Source organism: Gopherus evgoodei, chromosome 1 (genome assembly GCF_007399415.2).
Source record: "Gopherus evgoodei ecotype Sinaloan lineage chromosome 1, rGopEvg1_v1.p, whole genome shotgun sequence".
Lineage (NCBI taxonomy): Eukaryota > Metazoa > Chordata > Testudines > Testudinidae > Gopherus > Gopherus evgoodei.
Genome location: NC_044322.1, coordinates 240,735,469 through 240,749,308, shown reverse-complemented (window position 1 = coordinate 240,749,308; position 13,840 = coordinate 240,735,469).

The following is a 13,840-nucleotide window of genomic DNA, read 5'->3' as shown; positions in this document are numbered from 1 at the left end:
CATATTTATATGTATCCTATTTGTTAAGATTGCTGTTTCCAGATTTAGGTTCTTGTGTGCAAAAAAAAAAAAAAAATTATGACTTCTGATAGTAAAAATCTATGCCTCTGATTTAAAAAGACTTTTATCTTTACTGCATTTCTAATAAAATCTTTTCATTTGCTCCAATTTGGTTTCTGCATTTTTTTTTCATCTGTTTCCAAAAGCAACTGGACTTTTCTTCTGCATAACACCCTGTGGTCTATTTCAACAAATTCTGCAATCCGTTTTTAAAGAAAATTAGGAGACTATTGACTTTGTATGGGCAGCTACACTTATAGCTGGAAGAGATGAGTTACAGGATGGTAAAATCTCCCAAGAGAATCCCCTATCCTAAGAATCTGCTTATATTCATGATTACACTATTGTTTATAGTGAATTGTCAAACAGAAGAGGAAACCAGTGCTTGAAGATTACACTGGCCTGTAGGCTAATTATACAGTATGAATGTATTTCATTTATTGAAGCAGAATGTGAAGCTACGTGTGTGTATGTGTGTGTGTGTGTATGTGTGTGTGTGTGTGTACACACACACACACACACACACACACACACGAGCAAGAAGGACCTGAACTGCAAGTCTGACTCAGGCAACCCTCCCATTAAAGTCAGTGGAAGTTTTACCTGGGGTAAGAAGAAATGTGGACCTCAGCATAAAATATTTAGGGGGTGTTACCACAGAAGTGATGGTGTTAATGAACTCCTTTGGCAAAGGTCATGAGGCACCATGTTAGGTAAGTATGTTACAGTGAGTTCAGGAAATAAGAATTCATGCAGAACGCACACTCCCACCACTGCCAGGTCCCATGAGTGTTACTGGTGACCAATCATTATGGCATCAAGGCTGAATAAGTTCTGCAAGACCTCATGGCTTCTGCATTCATTACACACAAAGTAACCACGGATACTTGCTTTGCTTTCTGGTCATGTTAGCAATATGGTGAAGATGTGTTGGCAAATAAGAATGGGGAAAAAAACCCAAACTATTTACATTGAAATCGTCCAAGTGAGGTGATAACAAGCAGTTCCTTATTTTTTTTTAAAGATTTACCCTCAGCATTAGTAGCATTAGTAGTTTTCACCGAGCTCCTGCTGTTCCACCCCCTGCCCCTAAAATTACAAATGTGGTGGCAAGTGTCATGCGCAGGGTCACGCACTGAAGTTTGGCTCCACTGGGGATTAGAAACTAGTAGATTCCTATCGCAATTCTTAAATAACACAGACTAACCTGTTGGCATCAATATGTGTTAACTGAATCAGAAGCACGGGGCTGATCCAAAGCCAACTGAAATCACTTGAAAAACTTGCAGTGATTTCAATGGAGTTTTGGTGAGGGCCCACTGGAAATGGCATGAGTTAAAAAAGAGAGACGTTTCAGTTAAATACACTGCTCTGACTGGTATTTGTTTTGGGAAAATGAACTGTTCTGAGGAATGATATTAGCAGCAGCAAACACATGTTGGGCTGAGTATAAACTATCGTGGTTGCAGCGAATAAGCATGATTTAAAATAAAAATAAATTGGCTCAAGGAAAATCTGCTGGTCAGGAGGAAGCTGTGCAGGTTCCAAATGAACTTACTTAACCTCTGTCAGTTTTAGAGAATACATGTTCGGGAATGATTTCAAGAGGAATGAAGGGGATGACATCAAGAATCAGAAGCCTCATTTTTAATAGGCTTCAAACATATTAATGAAAATGGCGTGTAGCTTGAGGACCAGGCGAGGAGCATTTAGTGCAAGTCAGGAGGTGGGGGGGGTGCAGTGTAATGGGGAAGGTTGGTTTTAAGCCATGTTTGTGCTGCCTTCTCCTCTCCCCATACTTGAGTTCTCTGGGCACTGGTCTGAGCCACAGCTTACATTAGAGCAGCCAGAATATGTACAGAAAAGTTTTCATAATCCAAAAAGCAAATAAATGAAATAAGATGGGGAGGGGGTTTCCTGGGGAAGGAGGAGGAGGCAGAAAGTGAAATTTAAATATTTCCCTATTGCATAGGAATCCCATCTTGACTAGAAACAGAGGGCCAGCTGCTCAGCTGGTGCAAACTGGCAGAGCTCCTTTGACAGCAATGGAATCATACCGTTCCACACCAGCTGAGAGCTTCCTCAGAGAGTTCAAGCAGCCATCTTATTTCCAGTGCCCAAGAAGTAAGAAACATCAGTGATGGGGGAATGCAAGTTTGAGATTGTGGAGTGGTTAGAGAGATCCTGGTCCTCCACAGTTACTGGACAGGATCAGTATGTGTTGTAAAGAGAGTTTAATAAAAAGAGGGATTTCTTGCTCAAGGTGGTTCTAGATACTGCTTAAGGCATGGCTCATTGTTTATGGCCTCTCACTTCTGGGTCTCAAAAGTGATAACACTACAGAGTGGTAATTCTTAGTTTTAATCATTTATTAATAACAATTGAAGGGCATGTCTATACGTGGAGCTAAGAGTGTGATTCCCAACTCTCATTGAGCTAGTATGCTAAAAATAATAGTGTAGCAGGGGGAGCAGTGGAAGGGGCTAGTCGCTCCACATATATACCCATGGGGCTTAGGTGGGTTTGTACTTGACATGACTAGCCCATGCCACCACTTGCTGCTGCCAGTGCTACCCTGGTTATGCTACTATTTTTAGTGTGCTACCTTAAAGAGAGCTAGTGTGAGTATGTCTAAGCCAGCTGGGAATTACACCGACAGCTCCAAGCGTAGGCGTAGACTAAGGGCATGGCTACACTTGCAGATATAGAGTGCTGTGAGTTAAATCCACCTTTGAAGAGTGCAGTAGGGAAAGCGCTGCAGTCTGTCCACACTGACAGCTGCTTGCGCACTGGCGTGGCCACATGGCAGCACTTGCAGCGGCATTGGGAGCAGTGCATTATGGGCAGCTATCCCAACATACAAATGACTGCAATGTGCTATTCAAATGGGGGGTGGGGAGGGAGTGGAGTGTGAAAGGGAGTGTGTTGCGTGTATGTGGGGGGAGATAGAGTGGGGTTCTGGAGGGATGAGAGTGTGTCAGCATGCTGTCTTGTAAGTTCAGACCCACCCTCACCCCCTGCCTCTTTCCCACTCACTCAAAACAAACAGTAAATGTTTGCTTTTTCCTCTGAGCTGATAAGCAGCCGGCTTCTCCGAAATGGAGCTTTGACAGGACATTTCCACATTCCTGCATCCGATTGCACAACAATGACAAGAGTGGCCACTTGACCTAAGGGGATTATGGGACGTTTCCGGAGGCTGATCACAGCGCAGTAACGCAACACCTCATTCACACTAGCACCGCGGCACTCCAGCGGGGGTGCAGCAAATGTTATTCCACTCATTGAGGTGGATTACCAGCAGCGCTCTAGCTGCGAAGTCAGAGCGCTCTACCTGCCTTGCCAGTGTGGATGGGTAATGAGCTTGGGCGCCCGGGGCTCCTTTATTGTGCGGTAACTCGCAAGTGTAGCCAAGCCCTTATCATTTTAGTTCCAGTTCAGATTGAAAACCAAAAGATCCTAGCTCTGCAGCTCAATCCTACTGTCTGATAGATAGAACCGCTGAAGGAGAATTAGGTTTCAAGAGCAACCTAGACTGGCCAGGGACTAAAGGCTTGAAATTCAAGTGTGGGACTGGCTGCTCCTAGACAAACAATGGACCCTCAGTATGTAACACTGGCCTCTCAGCACATTTAATAAAGCTGTCTTCTACAGCTGCATGCTTGCAGCATCACTTAGGCTACTCATATGAGTAAAGCATTAATTGGAGTCAACAGGATTACTCACATGAGAAAAGTTGTGTACATGTGTAAGTGTTTGCAGGCTCAGAGCCCTGGTGTGGCTGCAGAGAAACGCTTGTGAGAACAACCATTTTACAAAAGAAATGAAATAAAATCAACAGGAATGATCAGCCAGTTAAAATCAAAGCACAGGCTGTCAAGTGACTAGCATAATGTAGAAAACAAGGTGTCTGAGACATTAACATTCTGCTGCTCTGGTTTTCTCATAGCTATTATATAACAGCATGAGAAAACTGCCCCTGACTGGCCCATTCTCTTTGTAATCCCCCAACTGGAACTGTTAGGTGGTTTTACTTGGGCAGGCAGCTTGGTGCTGGGAGGCTGACACTTGGCTTGAGCTGGCACATCTAGCTAGCAGCTCCGACCTAGCACAGCTGAGCAAGAGATAACATCACAGGCATGTGGGAGTTTATTATTACTAGCAGTGCCTGGCAACGAGGTGAAGAATGAGCTGTTCAGTAGCACCAGCTGGGCAGTGATTCCCTCAGAGACCGCACCCTCTTAGTAAGTTCCTAGTGTGCCTGTTCCCCATTGATAGGGCTTGTAGTTGGGGGTGGGGGAGGAGTACCTTCATTCCTGGCAGCAGGGGATTCCATTTGGGAAGGTTTCAGTCTCATTTTGAAGCAGCAGTTGCAGAGCTCCTCCTTATGTAATGCTGAGGTTTGCAGCCCACGCTGGGGTGTGGTGGCCTTCAGATGGTGAGCTGAATAATTAGTCATTGCCAGACTTGGCCCATTGAAACAGCAAGTTCATCCCTGCAAAGATTCTCACTGGAAAAGCCCCGTGAGTGAAAGCAGAAATAAAGGGTCTATCTACACAGCATTTGGGAGCAAGCCTCCCAGCTGGGGTTGGCAGGTGTCCGCTAGCCCTCTAAACATAATCGTGTAAATATTCAGGATTGGGCTGGAGCCAGGGTTCTGAAGCCCACCCAGCTCCCTGGGCCTCAGAACCTGAGCCCCAGCTTCAAAGCACTGTCTATACAGCAATTTTTTTTTTTTGAGAGCTAGTGTGAGCCTCACTAGCCCAAGTCTATCGAGCGGGGCTGGGAGGATCTCCCCTGCTCGCTCTAAATTGCTGTGTAGACATACCCAAAAAGAGGCCCTGTCTATAAACATTTGCACCAAGGTAAGAAGTATTGGCTACTCTAAGCATTCAAAAAATCATGACTCAGCCCTCCCCAAAAAAACATGAAATTGGCTTCAAAATCATAAGATTTTAAAAAATAATTATTATTTGCGGGAATTGCCTTCTGTTGGTTTTTTTTTTAATCGCTAGCATTCATGTTTTCAAGCTTTTCTGTATAACCATGAAAGCTAGCCCCTTTTTATTATTATTATTTTCAAGGAAAGTGAGAGTGTCCTGCAATCCCATGGCTCCAGGAGCTTGGGCTTTAAGAAAACACGAAATATTGCAAGACTTGCAAGAGTCAGTTAAACTGTGTAAGCCCTACTTTGCACAGTGCAACACATCTCCAGTTTTCACCAGTGCAAGTTTCACTGATGTAGACAGGGCCTTAGAAACAAAACCCCAGATCTAAGCACCTTATTGTTTGAAATCCAGACCTTGACCTGGACCTGAATTTCATAGCTTCTGTTTCTACAATGGCCTGAATGAAACCCATGGATCCTAACACTCCTGAACTTTGGGGCATTTGAAATCCAAATTCAAATTTGCACTGCAGACCCATTTCTGAAAAAAGGGGTGTTTATTAGCGCTGTGCTATATGTGTGCAATGAACGGTAAGATAAAGTCAGCCTTTATCTCTTTTCTAAACATGCCAAATTGAAATTGACACCTCTTCCCTCTAGCTGTCCCTGGTAGGGTGACCAGACAGCAAATGTGAAAAATCGGGATGGAGGTGGAGGGGCAATAGGAGCCTGTATAAGAAAAAGACCCCAAAATCGGGACTGTCCCTATAAAATCAGGACATCTGGTCACCCTAGTCCCTGGTTGGCATTTTACAGCAGGTTAGTACTGAGACTTTCTCTGAACTGTGTTTCATATTAAGAAACCGAACAACCTAGGAACAATCGCAAACGTTCCATTCTTCTTTTTGAAGTTCTATAGACCTGATGGTCTAATATGGTCCCTTCTGGCCTTAAAGTCTATAAATCTATGTACAGTCTCCATCAACTACAACAATGGGAGCTGCCTAACTAGGTAGGTAGGGATTAGGGACAGATGGATAGATTCAGCTTCTAATGTTTTTGTTTCTATATACAAGGAGCATGTCATGCGTATTCAATCTAGATGACTTTTAGTTTAGAGGAACAAAAAAAACCTCATAGAACAAATACTTTGTCTCACTCATGGAGAGTTTTGTAATGTACTTCTCATTCCACCTTGAAATGCCTGATAGCCCTACGCCTTCACAGGCACACAGCCTTCTTGCATTTAGAAGTTCAGTGCCCAGGAAACAGAATCATAGCTACCTGCACATACCTAAAGGAGAGATGTACCTGAACCAAATACTCAGCTCCAAACAATGCCCCAGATTTGGATCCAGCTCTTGATTTGAATTTCATGTCTCAGTTTCATCACGCTTGTAAAGCCTTTTCAAAATCGATGTCACATAAGCGTGACTGGGCAGTCCCATGGTTCTCAGGCACCAGTGATCTGAGAGTGAGTAGACCTGGGGTACATCTGCACTGCAAAAAAAAAAAAAGACCTACAGCAGAAAGTTTCCAAGCCTCGGTCACTTGACTTAATCTTGTGGGGCACACACTATAGGGCTAAAAAGAGCAGTGTGGCCATTCCTGGTGAGGCAAGAGACCAGCCTCTGAAACCCACCTGTGGTGGGAATATCTATGCTACTGTTTTTAGCCCAGTAGTGTGAGCCACGCAAGCTCGAATCAGTTGATTTGGGCTCTGAGACTTGCTGCCAGTTTTGTTGTTGCAGTGTAAGTGTATAGGGCTCTGTTCCCAGCTCTGACCTGCTGGCCTTGGCCAAGGTTCTTCACCTTCGAGTGCTTCTGTTTCTCCTCCCATCAGTTGTCTAGTTAGACAGTAAACTCTTTGGAGCAGGGACTCTTTTGTGTTTGCACTGGGTCCCCAGCTCTGACTGGGGCCTTTAGAACACTATTTTAATTTAAATAATAAATAATAGTAACAACTAAATATTCTGGTCTGGTTCAACAACAAGAGTGTATTTTTTAATCTATTTAATGGGCCAGAAACTCAACTGGTGTAAATCGGCATAGCTCCACTCAAAAGAGCTTTGCTGATTTATGCCAGCTGAGGATTTGACCTGGGTTTGAAAAAAAAAAAAGTTATGTTGTATAGCACCCCAAGCAACTTGGCAAAGAGGGAAGCAGGACGCATACTTTATTCACACAGTTGCTATGATTGATTAGCTGTTAGCTAACATGCAAAACACAGGAGAGAGCTATTGAGCAACTGCTCTACCCATCTTAGCCAAGATTTAAGTTTAACATACAAGAAGAAAAGGAGCATGATTTGTGGTTCATTTAGTGTAACTGCCTATCCCCTTTCAGTCACATGAAATATCAGACATACTGCAAAGAAAGACCCCGATCCTGCAGGTGAAGCTATTCAGTCAGACCCCAGTGAGGCTCCATATGGGTGGAGGGTTCCACTGATACAAACCCAGTTGGAGGCTTGGGACCATAGGAAAACAGTGGTTACACTGGGTTGGATGGGGAGACATCTGACGAAGTGGGTATTCACCCACGAAAGCTCATGCTCCAAAATGTCTGTTAGTCTATAAGGTGCCACAGGACTCTTTGCTGCTTTACAGATCCAGACTAACACGGCTACCCCTCTGATAAGAAAAAAACAGTTATGATGGCTTATACTGTAACTGCAGACAAACAGAAAGCTTAAAAGAAACATTAAGAATGGAATTCATCTCTATACAGAAGGCCTGCACAAGGCCCTTTGCACCAACGAAGTCCCAGTCAGGTCCTGTATTTAAGGTTGTAATTATATGCAGGGCCTTACACAGATGTGCATTTCCCTTTAAAAGTAAGAAAAAATCTCTCCTATAGTCCAGAGGGTTATTTTCACACAAATAGATTACCTCTACGCTTGTTGAATCCCGTGCCAGTGAAGTGAATGCTCCCGAGCAAGGTGCATTTCTCATCCTTCTTCAGAGGGTGGGTGCAATACCCTCCAGATTACTTCCACATTGCATTAAGAGCTTCAGTGGGATTTATCTGGTGTTCAGGAGGGTCTGCCGAAAACTCACTGAACTAGGGTGGAATTCCCAACCATTAACTATTGCTATTTAGTGACCCCCTTGAAACAAATTGCTGCTCTCAGCCCTGTTCCTAGTGTTCAGGCAGTTACATTACCAAAATTGCTGTTAAAACTGACTCTTTTGTGGGGGGGAGATGGGGGGGCTCAGTGGAAAGACCTTGGCCTGATTGACCCTGGGGACTGAACTATCCTCTCAGCTAATTTATTTTTAACTACTTGTGTGACATTAGAGATGTGGGATCCCAGTTCAGGATGGCTCTGGATGCTGTACAAATGGGTGAGAAGATGGTGGTCCCTGAGCAAAGCAGACCTCACAGTGTAGCGTTATGGCAGAATGCCACAGGTGGATGGAACAGGTGGAAGGGAGCTAGGACAGGTTACCAGTAAAATGAGCACATTTGTTATACGAAATATTCATCTAGTGTAGCGTAGGAGAAAAGCCAGGGCTGCTAATGTGGGCTGAGAAAGAGAGAGATCTCTGTAGGGCTGGAAACATCATGGAGAGGTCAGGTGTGGCAAACCAGCAGGTAGAAATGGATTTTAAGGAGGATGCTTTGTAGGACAGAGGGGGCGCCAGACAGCATGAAGAGAAGACACAAGGGAGCAAATGTTAGGAGAGAAAGGAAGCATCAAAGTGAGAAGAGCTGGCAAAGTCTGGGACGCAGGTAGAAACAAAGACCAAGATGTGGCAGCTCTTATGTGGAGACTGCACTCAATGCTGACATTTAAAGTGAGCCAGTGAAGGTTTTTGAACATGGATGACAGGAAGAGAGGGATAGCTCAGTGGTTTGAGCATTGGACTGCTAAACCCAGCATTGTGAGCTCAATCCTCAAGGGGGCTATTTAGGAATCTAGAGCAAAATCAGTACTTAGTCCTGCTAGTGAAGGTAGAGGACTGGACTGGACTCAATGACCTTTCAAGGTCCCTTCCAGTTCTATGAGATAGGTATATCTCCATATATTACCAGAGCAGCAGGAAAAGAAAATAATCACTATGAAAGGTGGTCACTGAAGCCTAGGACTTGTGGGGCAGTGTGGAGGCATCAGGCTGCAGATAGATAGCTCTTTGGTTTCTGGCCACCATCAATCTACTACCTCTCATTGTCATTTAATTCACTGAAAACATTTTTTTTTAAATAAAGCAAAAACTCTTTCTTGTTAATCACCTCCAAATGATGTGTAAGTGCTCTGACAGATAATTATCTGCAATATTGATTCTAACTAGGACAGAGCATGAACAGGTAAGTGTGAAATAGAAAGTTATTTATAAAGATGAAATTGAAATCCATCCCCAAATCTTGAAAGTGTAAAGAAAAAATAGCAATATCATCATGCTTGCTGATAACAGGCAGCTGCCTTAAGGGCTGGAAAGACAGGTTTTTTTTAAAGGTCTCATATTCCAGGGACTGAAATGGTCCAAGAATCAGTGATTCTTACAGCCTCTACTCCTGCGGACTCATCCCTTACAATACCCTCCCTGGTTAAGCTCCTGGCTGCCCATATTTTAGAAACTGCACTAGAGGGAAAACATTTAGTGTGTGTACTCCAGGATAGATTTCATTCTCTGTGCAATTGGCCAGACCATGTTTCAGGCTAGTACCTCATGTGAGTTGTCAGGATTGAGGACTTGCAGCTGTGCCTGCCCCGTCGCCAGGCAGCCTATGAGCACACCTGAGCTACAGCAGGGCTACCTGAGTGACTACTCTGCCTGATTCACTGAAGAAGTCAGCAAGCCTGCTCTGAAGCCCAACAGCAACAACTGAGAGCTGGCTGCTCAAGGTTTATACCTGAAGTTGTAATGGTTCCAGCTCTAGTCCTGCTTCTGGCCCTGATCCCTTAGCTCTGCTTTTTGGCTCCCTGGCTTCAGTTCCTGGTTCTGGCTCTGGCTTTGGCTCCAACCCCTTGGGTCTGGTAACTGGCTTCCTGGCTCCTGCTCTGACCACTACACCTGTGTGACGTGAGTAGTCCCATTAGCTTCCATGGGGTTACTTGTGTATGTAAAGTTAAGCGTGTAAGTGTTTGCAGAACTGGTGCCATAGCTTGTATTATATCTCCAACATAAAGGTAGCAGCTTTAATGTTGTGATCTTCTTTTAAAAGGAGTATTTATTGATTTAACTTCCGCCATTATTTTCTAAATGTTCCTGGAGGAATCTGTCGAATGTCATGCTAATCTCTCATCAAAGTTCTCTTTATAGTCGCCTTCCTCAGTTAATAACACTTTCCGCTGCTTGTTCTTTATCCAGGCCCCATTTGTGCTTGGTGCTGTACAGACATAGAATACAAAATGAGAGTCCTCTATAATGTACATTGCAACAGGTGGACAAAACCCCCAAACTGGATGGGGCTGGCTTGGGGGACTGAAATAATGGTAAAACGAACAGTGTTTAGTAGAAAAGAGTCATGGACATAATCCTCTTTAAGGGTGGACCTGATTTTTTTTTTTTAACAGATTTATGGAAAGATATTCCTGATTTTAGTTTTAAAAGACTGTCCCTTTGGGGCTGGCCTAGGCTGAAATAAAGTGTGGCATTTGGGGAGAACTGAATGTGGGTATGAAAAGTGGACAGATGGCAGTATCTTCAGGGCCAGGTCAGAGCAGCTGCTTGCTAGTAAGACACTCCTTAAAATGGAAACAATATTCTTATTGTTTTACATGTGGCTAATGGAATTTCTTGTGGTAGCTGTGACATAGGTGGTCCCACAGGAAACTGCCAAACCAGCAGTTCATCCCAGGAGACCAGCAATTTCAGGCACAACGTTCCCTTTCCCAGGGAAGGAACAGAGGCTCCCCCAACCTCCACAGTGATTTGCCAAAGGAACACAGCCATCCATTTTGAGGCCCTTGGTAAAGACCCTGGAGGCCCCTGCCTTTCTCCTTGGCTGCTTCATTTGTCCCACACAAGCAGGAACACAGCCATGAGAAAAGCCCCCTTCTCACATGCCTGTGGGTGGCTGTGGTGCTTCTGGGGGATAGTAATTATGCAGTAAAATATTTTAGTGGGTGGCTTAGGGAATTGGGCAAAGGATATCAAGCCCTTTTGCCTTTAACCTGCTAGTTTAAATCCAATTAAGGCAACAGAATCTGAAACTTGTTACTGCTGTTGGTATGTGAAATGAGTCGGGGTCTCAATTCTGTTCCCAGTGGGTAGATGTCCATACTGGCAGAGAAACGACTATCATTAGCTCCTAGTAGGAAGTTTTAAAGATGCCAAGGCCTAGAGGGGAATAGAGATCCTCTCATTCCCCCCCACATGTGGTGGCAATGTAATGGTGGGAGGCATGCCCTTCCCCCAGCCTGTGCTGTAGCTGTTCTGGGACTAAAGAGCACCCCGCCTGCCTGCCTCTGGGGATCTGGTTTTTATGAGCATTAAAAATAAAACAAAGTTTATGACCAGATGTGGTTTCTGTGTCATCCTGCCAGTGTTCTGCTGTGCAGACACCAGCTCAGGAGGAATTTTTTTTTAAACTATAGCCTTGCTACAGTGCAGTTTTCCCTTGTAAGCAAGCATTTTCCAAAACAATGGGCAGGAATGTATAGCTTCTGTATGAGAGCTCTTTCAGATGAGTGGTTGGTTTTCTCTCTTTCTCTCCATGTTCTGTACTTGAAACACCATCACTTTGTCATGTTTTTGTGGCTTTTATGTGGAACAACATTAGCTCATCCAAGCTTGTGGTTTATTTGAAAATTAAATTCCGGTAAGCTTTTGTACCATCTGGCAGTGTCCAGTTGGACTGGATTTAGAAACAAACCACTGCACACATGCACCCAACAAAGAACCCTGTGATCAGAAATCGCTGTGAATCTAACACCTTCAGAATCCAGGAGGGAAAAGTAAATGCCTAAATGAGACCTAAACCATCAATTTTCTGTGGTGCTTTGGCTTCTTCAGCAGAGGGCAGTTTGCAAACCTCCACCTCTTCTGTTTCTATCCTCTCTGTGCAAATGCATCAGAGACAAATTTCCAAACACATCCAGATGCAATTCAAGGAGGACAAGAAGAGCTAGATTCTCAGCTGGTGCCAACTGGCATAACTCCATTGGCTTCAAAGGAGCTCTGCTTACTTACAGCAGCTGAGGGTCTAACCTGTGTTTGTTTGAATGAGTGACTGAAATATTCGGGATAATTTCATGGGCTAAACTGTGGCTCTCTGGCCACCACTTGGCACTGTGGGTGAGGAGGAAAGTTTTTCCCACTCAATGGGGAAATCTTGGTGCGGTGTTTCTGAGAGTATCTGGGTAGCAAGGGTCACAGCAATTTCTGCTACATCCTTTAAAACAATACAACAAGTGCTCACCTGTTTCCCTATTCCCACCCCCTTCGAGTCTAATGCCACCCTTTCTGTTCTACTCAATATGGGTTCTTATGCTGTACTCATCACCATCGTATCAGAGTGCCTTCTAGTAATTCATTAAGCGATTGACTAACATCTGTCACATGTGGTTTTCTTTCTCTCTCTCTCTCTCTCTCTCTCATCCTCTCTCAAGTAGAAATAGCTTTGAGCAATGCTTGCTGTTTGAGGTGCACTCTATCTCTGACATGCTTGTCTAGTCACACACTTATTTTAAATGTAGTTAATGAATAGAGCTGAGGGCAAATAATGAAATGGAATAATTTGCTAGCAGTTTATTTGAATCATATGACAAACATGTGCATGGGGCAGGATCCAAAGCCTATGTGAGTCAGGGAAAAGATTTCCATTGACTTCAACAGTCAATGGGCTCATATACTTGAAATAACCACCCAGCCTCATAAATTGGGCAAATAATCAGAAAATGCTTAACTTATAATTTATGCCACAAATATAACAATTAAATCAATTTCAAAATATAACTTGACTGTCTCTATGCATGAGCTAGCTCCACTTGAATACTTCAGAATATACTATCTATACCATCATTCCTAAAAAGTAACAGACAGGTTTCATTAACATGGGTTTGGAGCTAGGCTCTAAAATCATATGGATTGGGCTTTTTGGTAAAATTAGCTAGGAAAAACTTAAAAATCATCTGAAGGTCCAAAGAAATCAATTATTCCTTCACTTGGGTGAAGCCCTGCATGTTAAACGCTATCAAACACATTAAAATCCAGCAGATGCTGTATAAACATAGACGTGATCTTCCCATGATAGAATTTAAGAGAGAATTATTTAAAAATACATGATCCCAGTGATAGTGGGAGTCCAGAACCTAGTAAAGGAAGCCAGGAAGCCTTCATCAATAATCCTAGCTCTGAAAACAACCTCTTCTGTGGCTTTTGGCAAATAGGGAAACTGAGGCAGGGGTTAACCCATCTGTACAACGAAGAGTCTGACTCATTAAAGTCAGTGGAAAGCCTTCCATTCATTTTTAGTGGACATCTAGATCAGGTCCTTAAGTACCTAACAGAGGTTCCTGAGGATTAATTGATAGTTGCAGTGTGTTTTGAAGATGAAATTAAGTATTCCTTTACACCAGGATTTTTGGTTCCATGTTTAAATACCACTGTGCTGCTGGTTTGGGGGAAAAATATATCAGGCTCTCTCCATTGCATAGTGTTTCACCAGAGACTTTACAGACAAGGTGTATTCAATAAATTTGCTTTAACTAACTAGTTTGTGTGAGAGAGAAGCTTACAACTATGTGATTAAACCTGCGCTGGTTCTTTGCTTTACATGGATGTATTTTAGTTTTGCCTTTGGCATATACTATACTAGCACACCAATTCATAAAGTGCTGGGTCTCTTGCATATATAGGTGAGTGCCAGCACCTAGAAGCAATTGATAGTCCTTTGGTGATTATCACATGCCTCCTACAAATATTGCTATTGCATCCAAAGTTG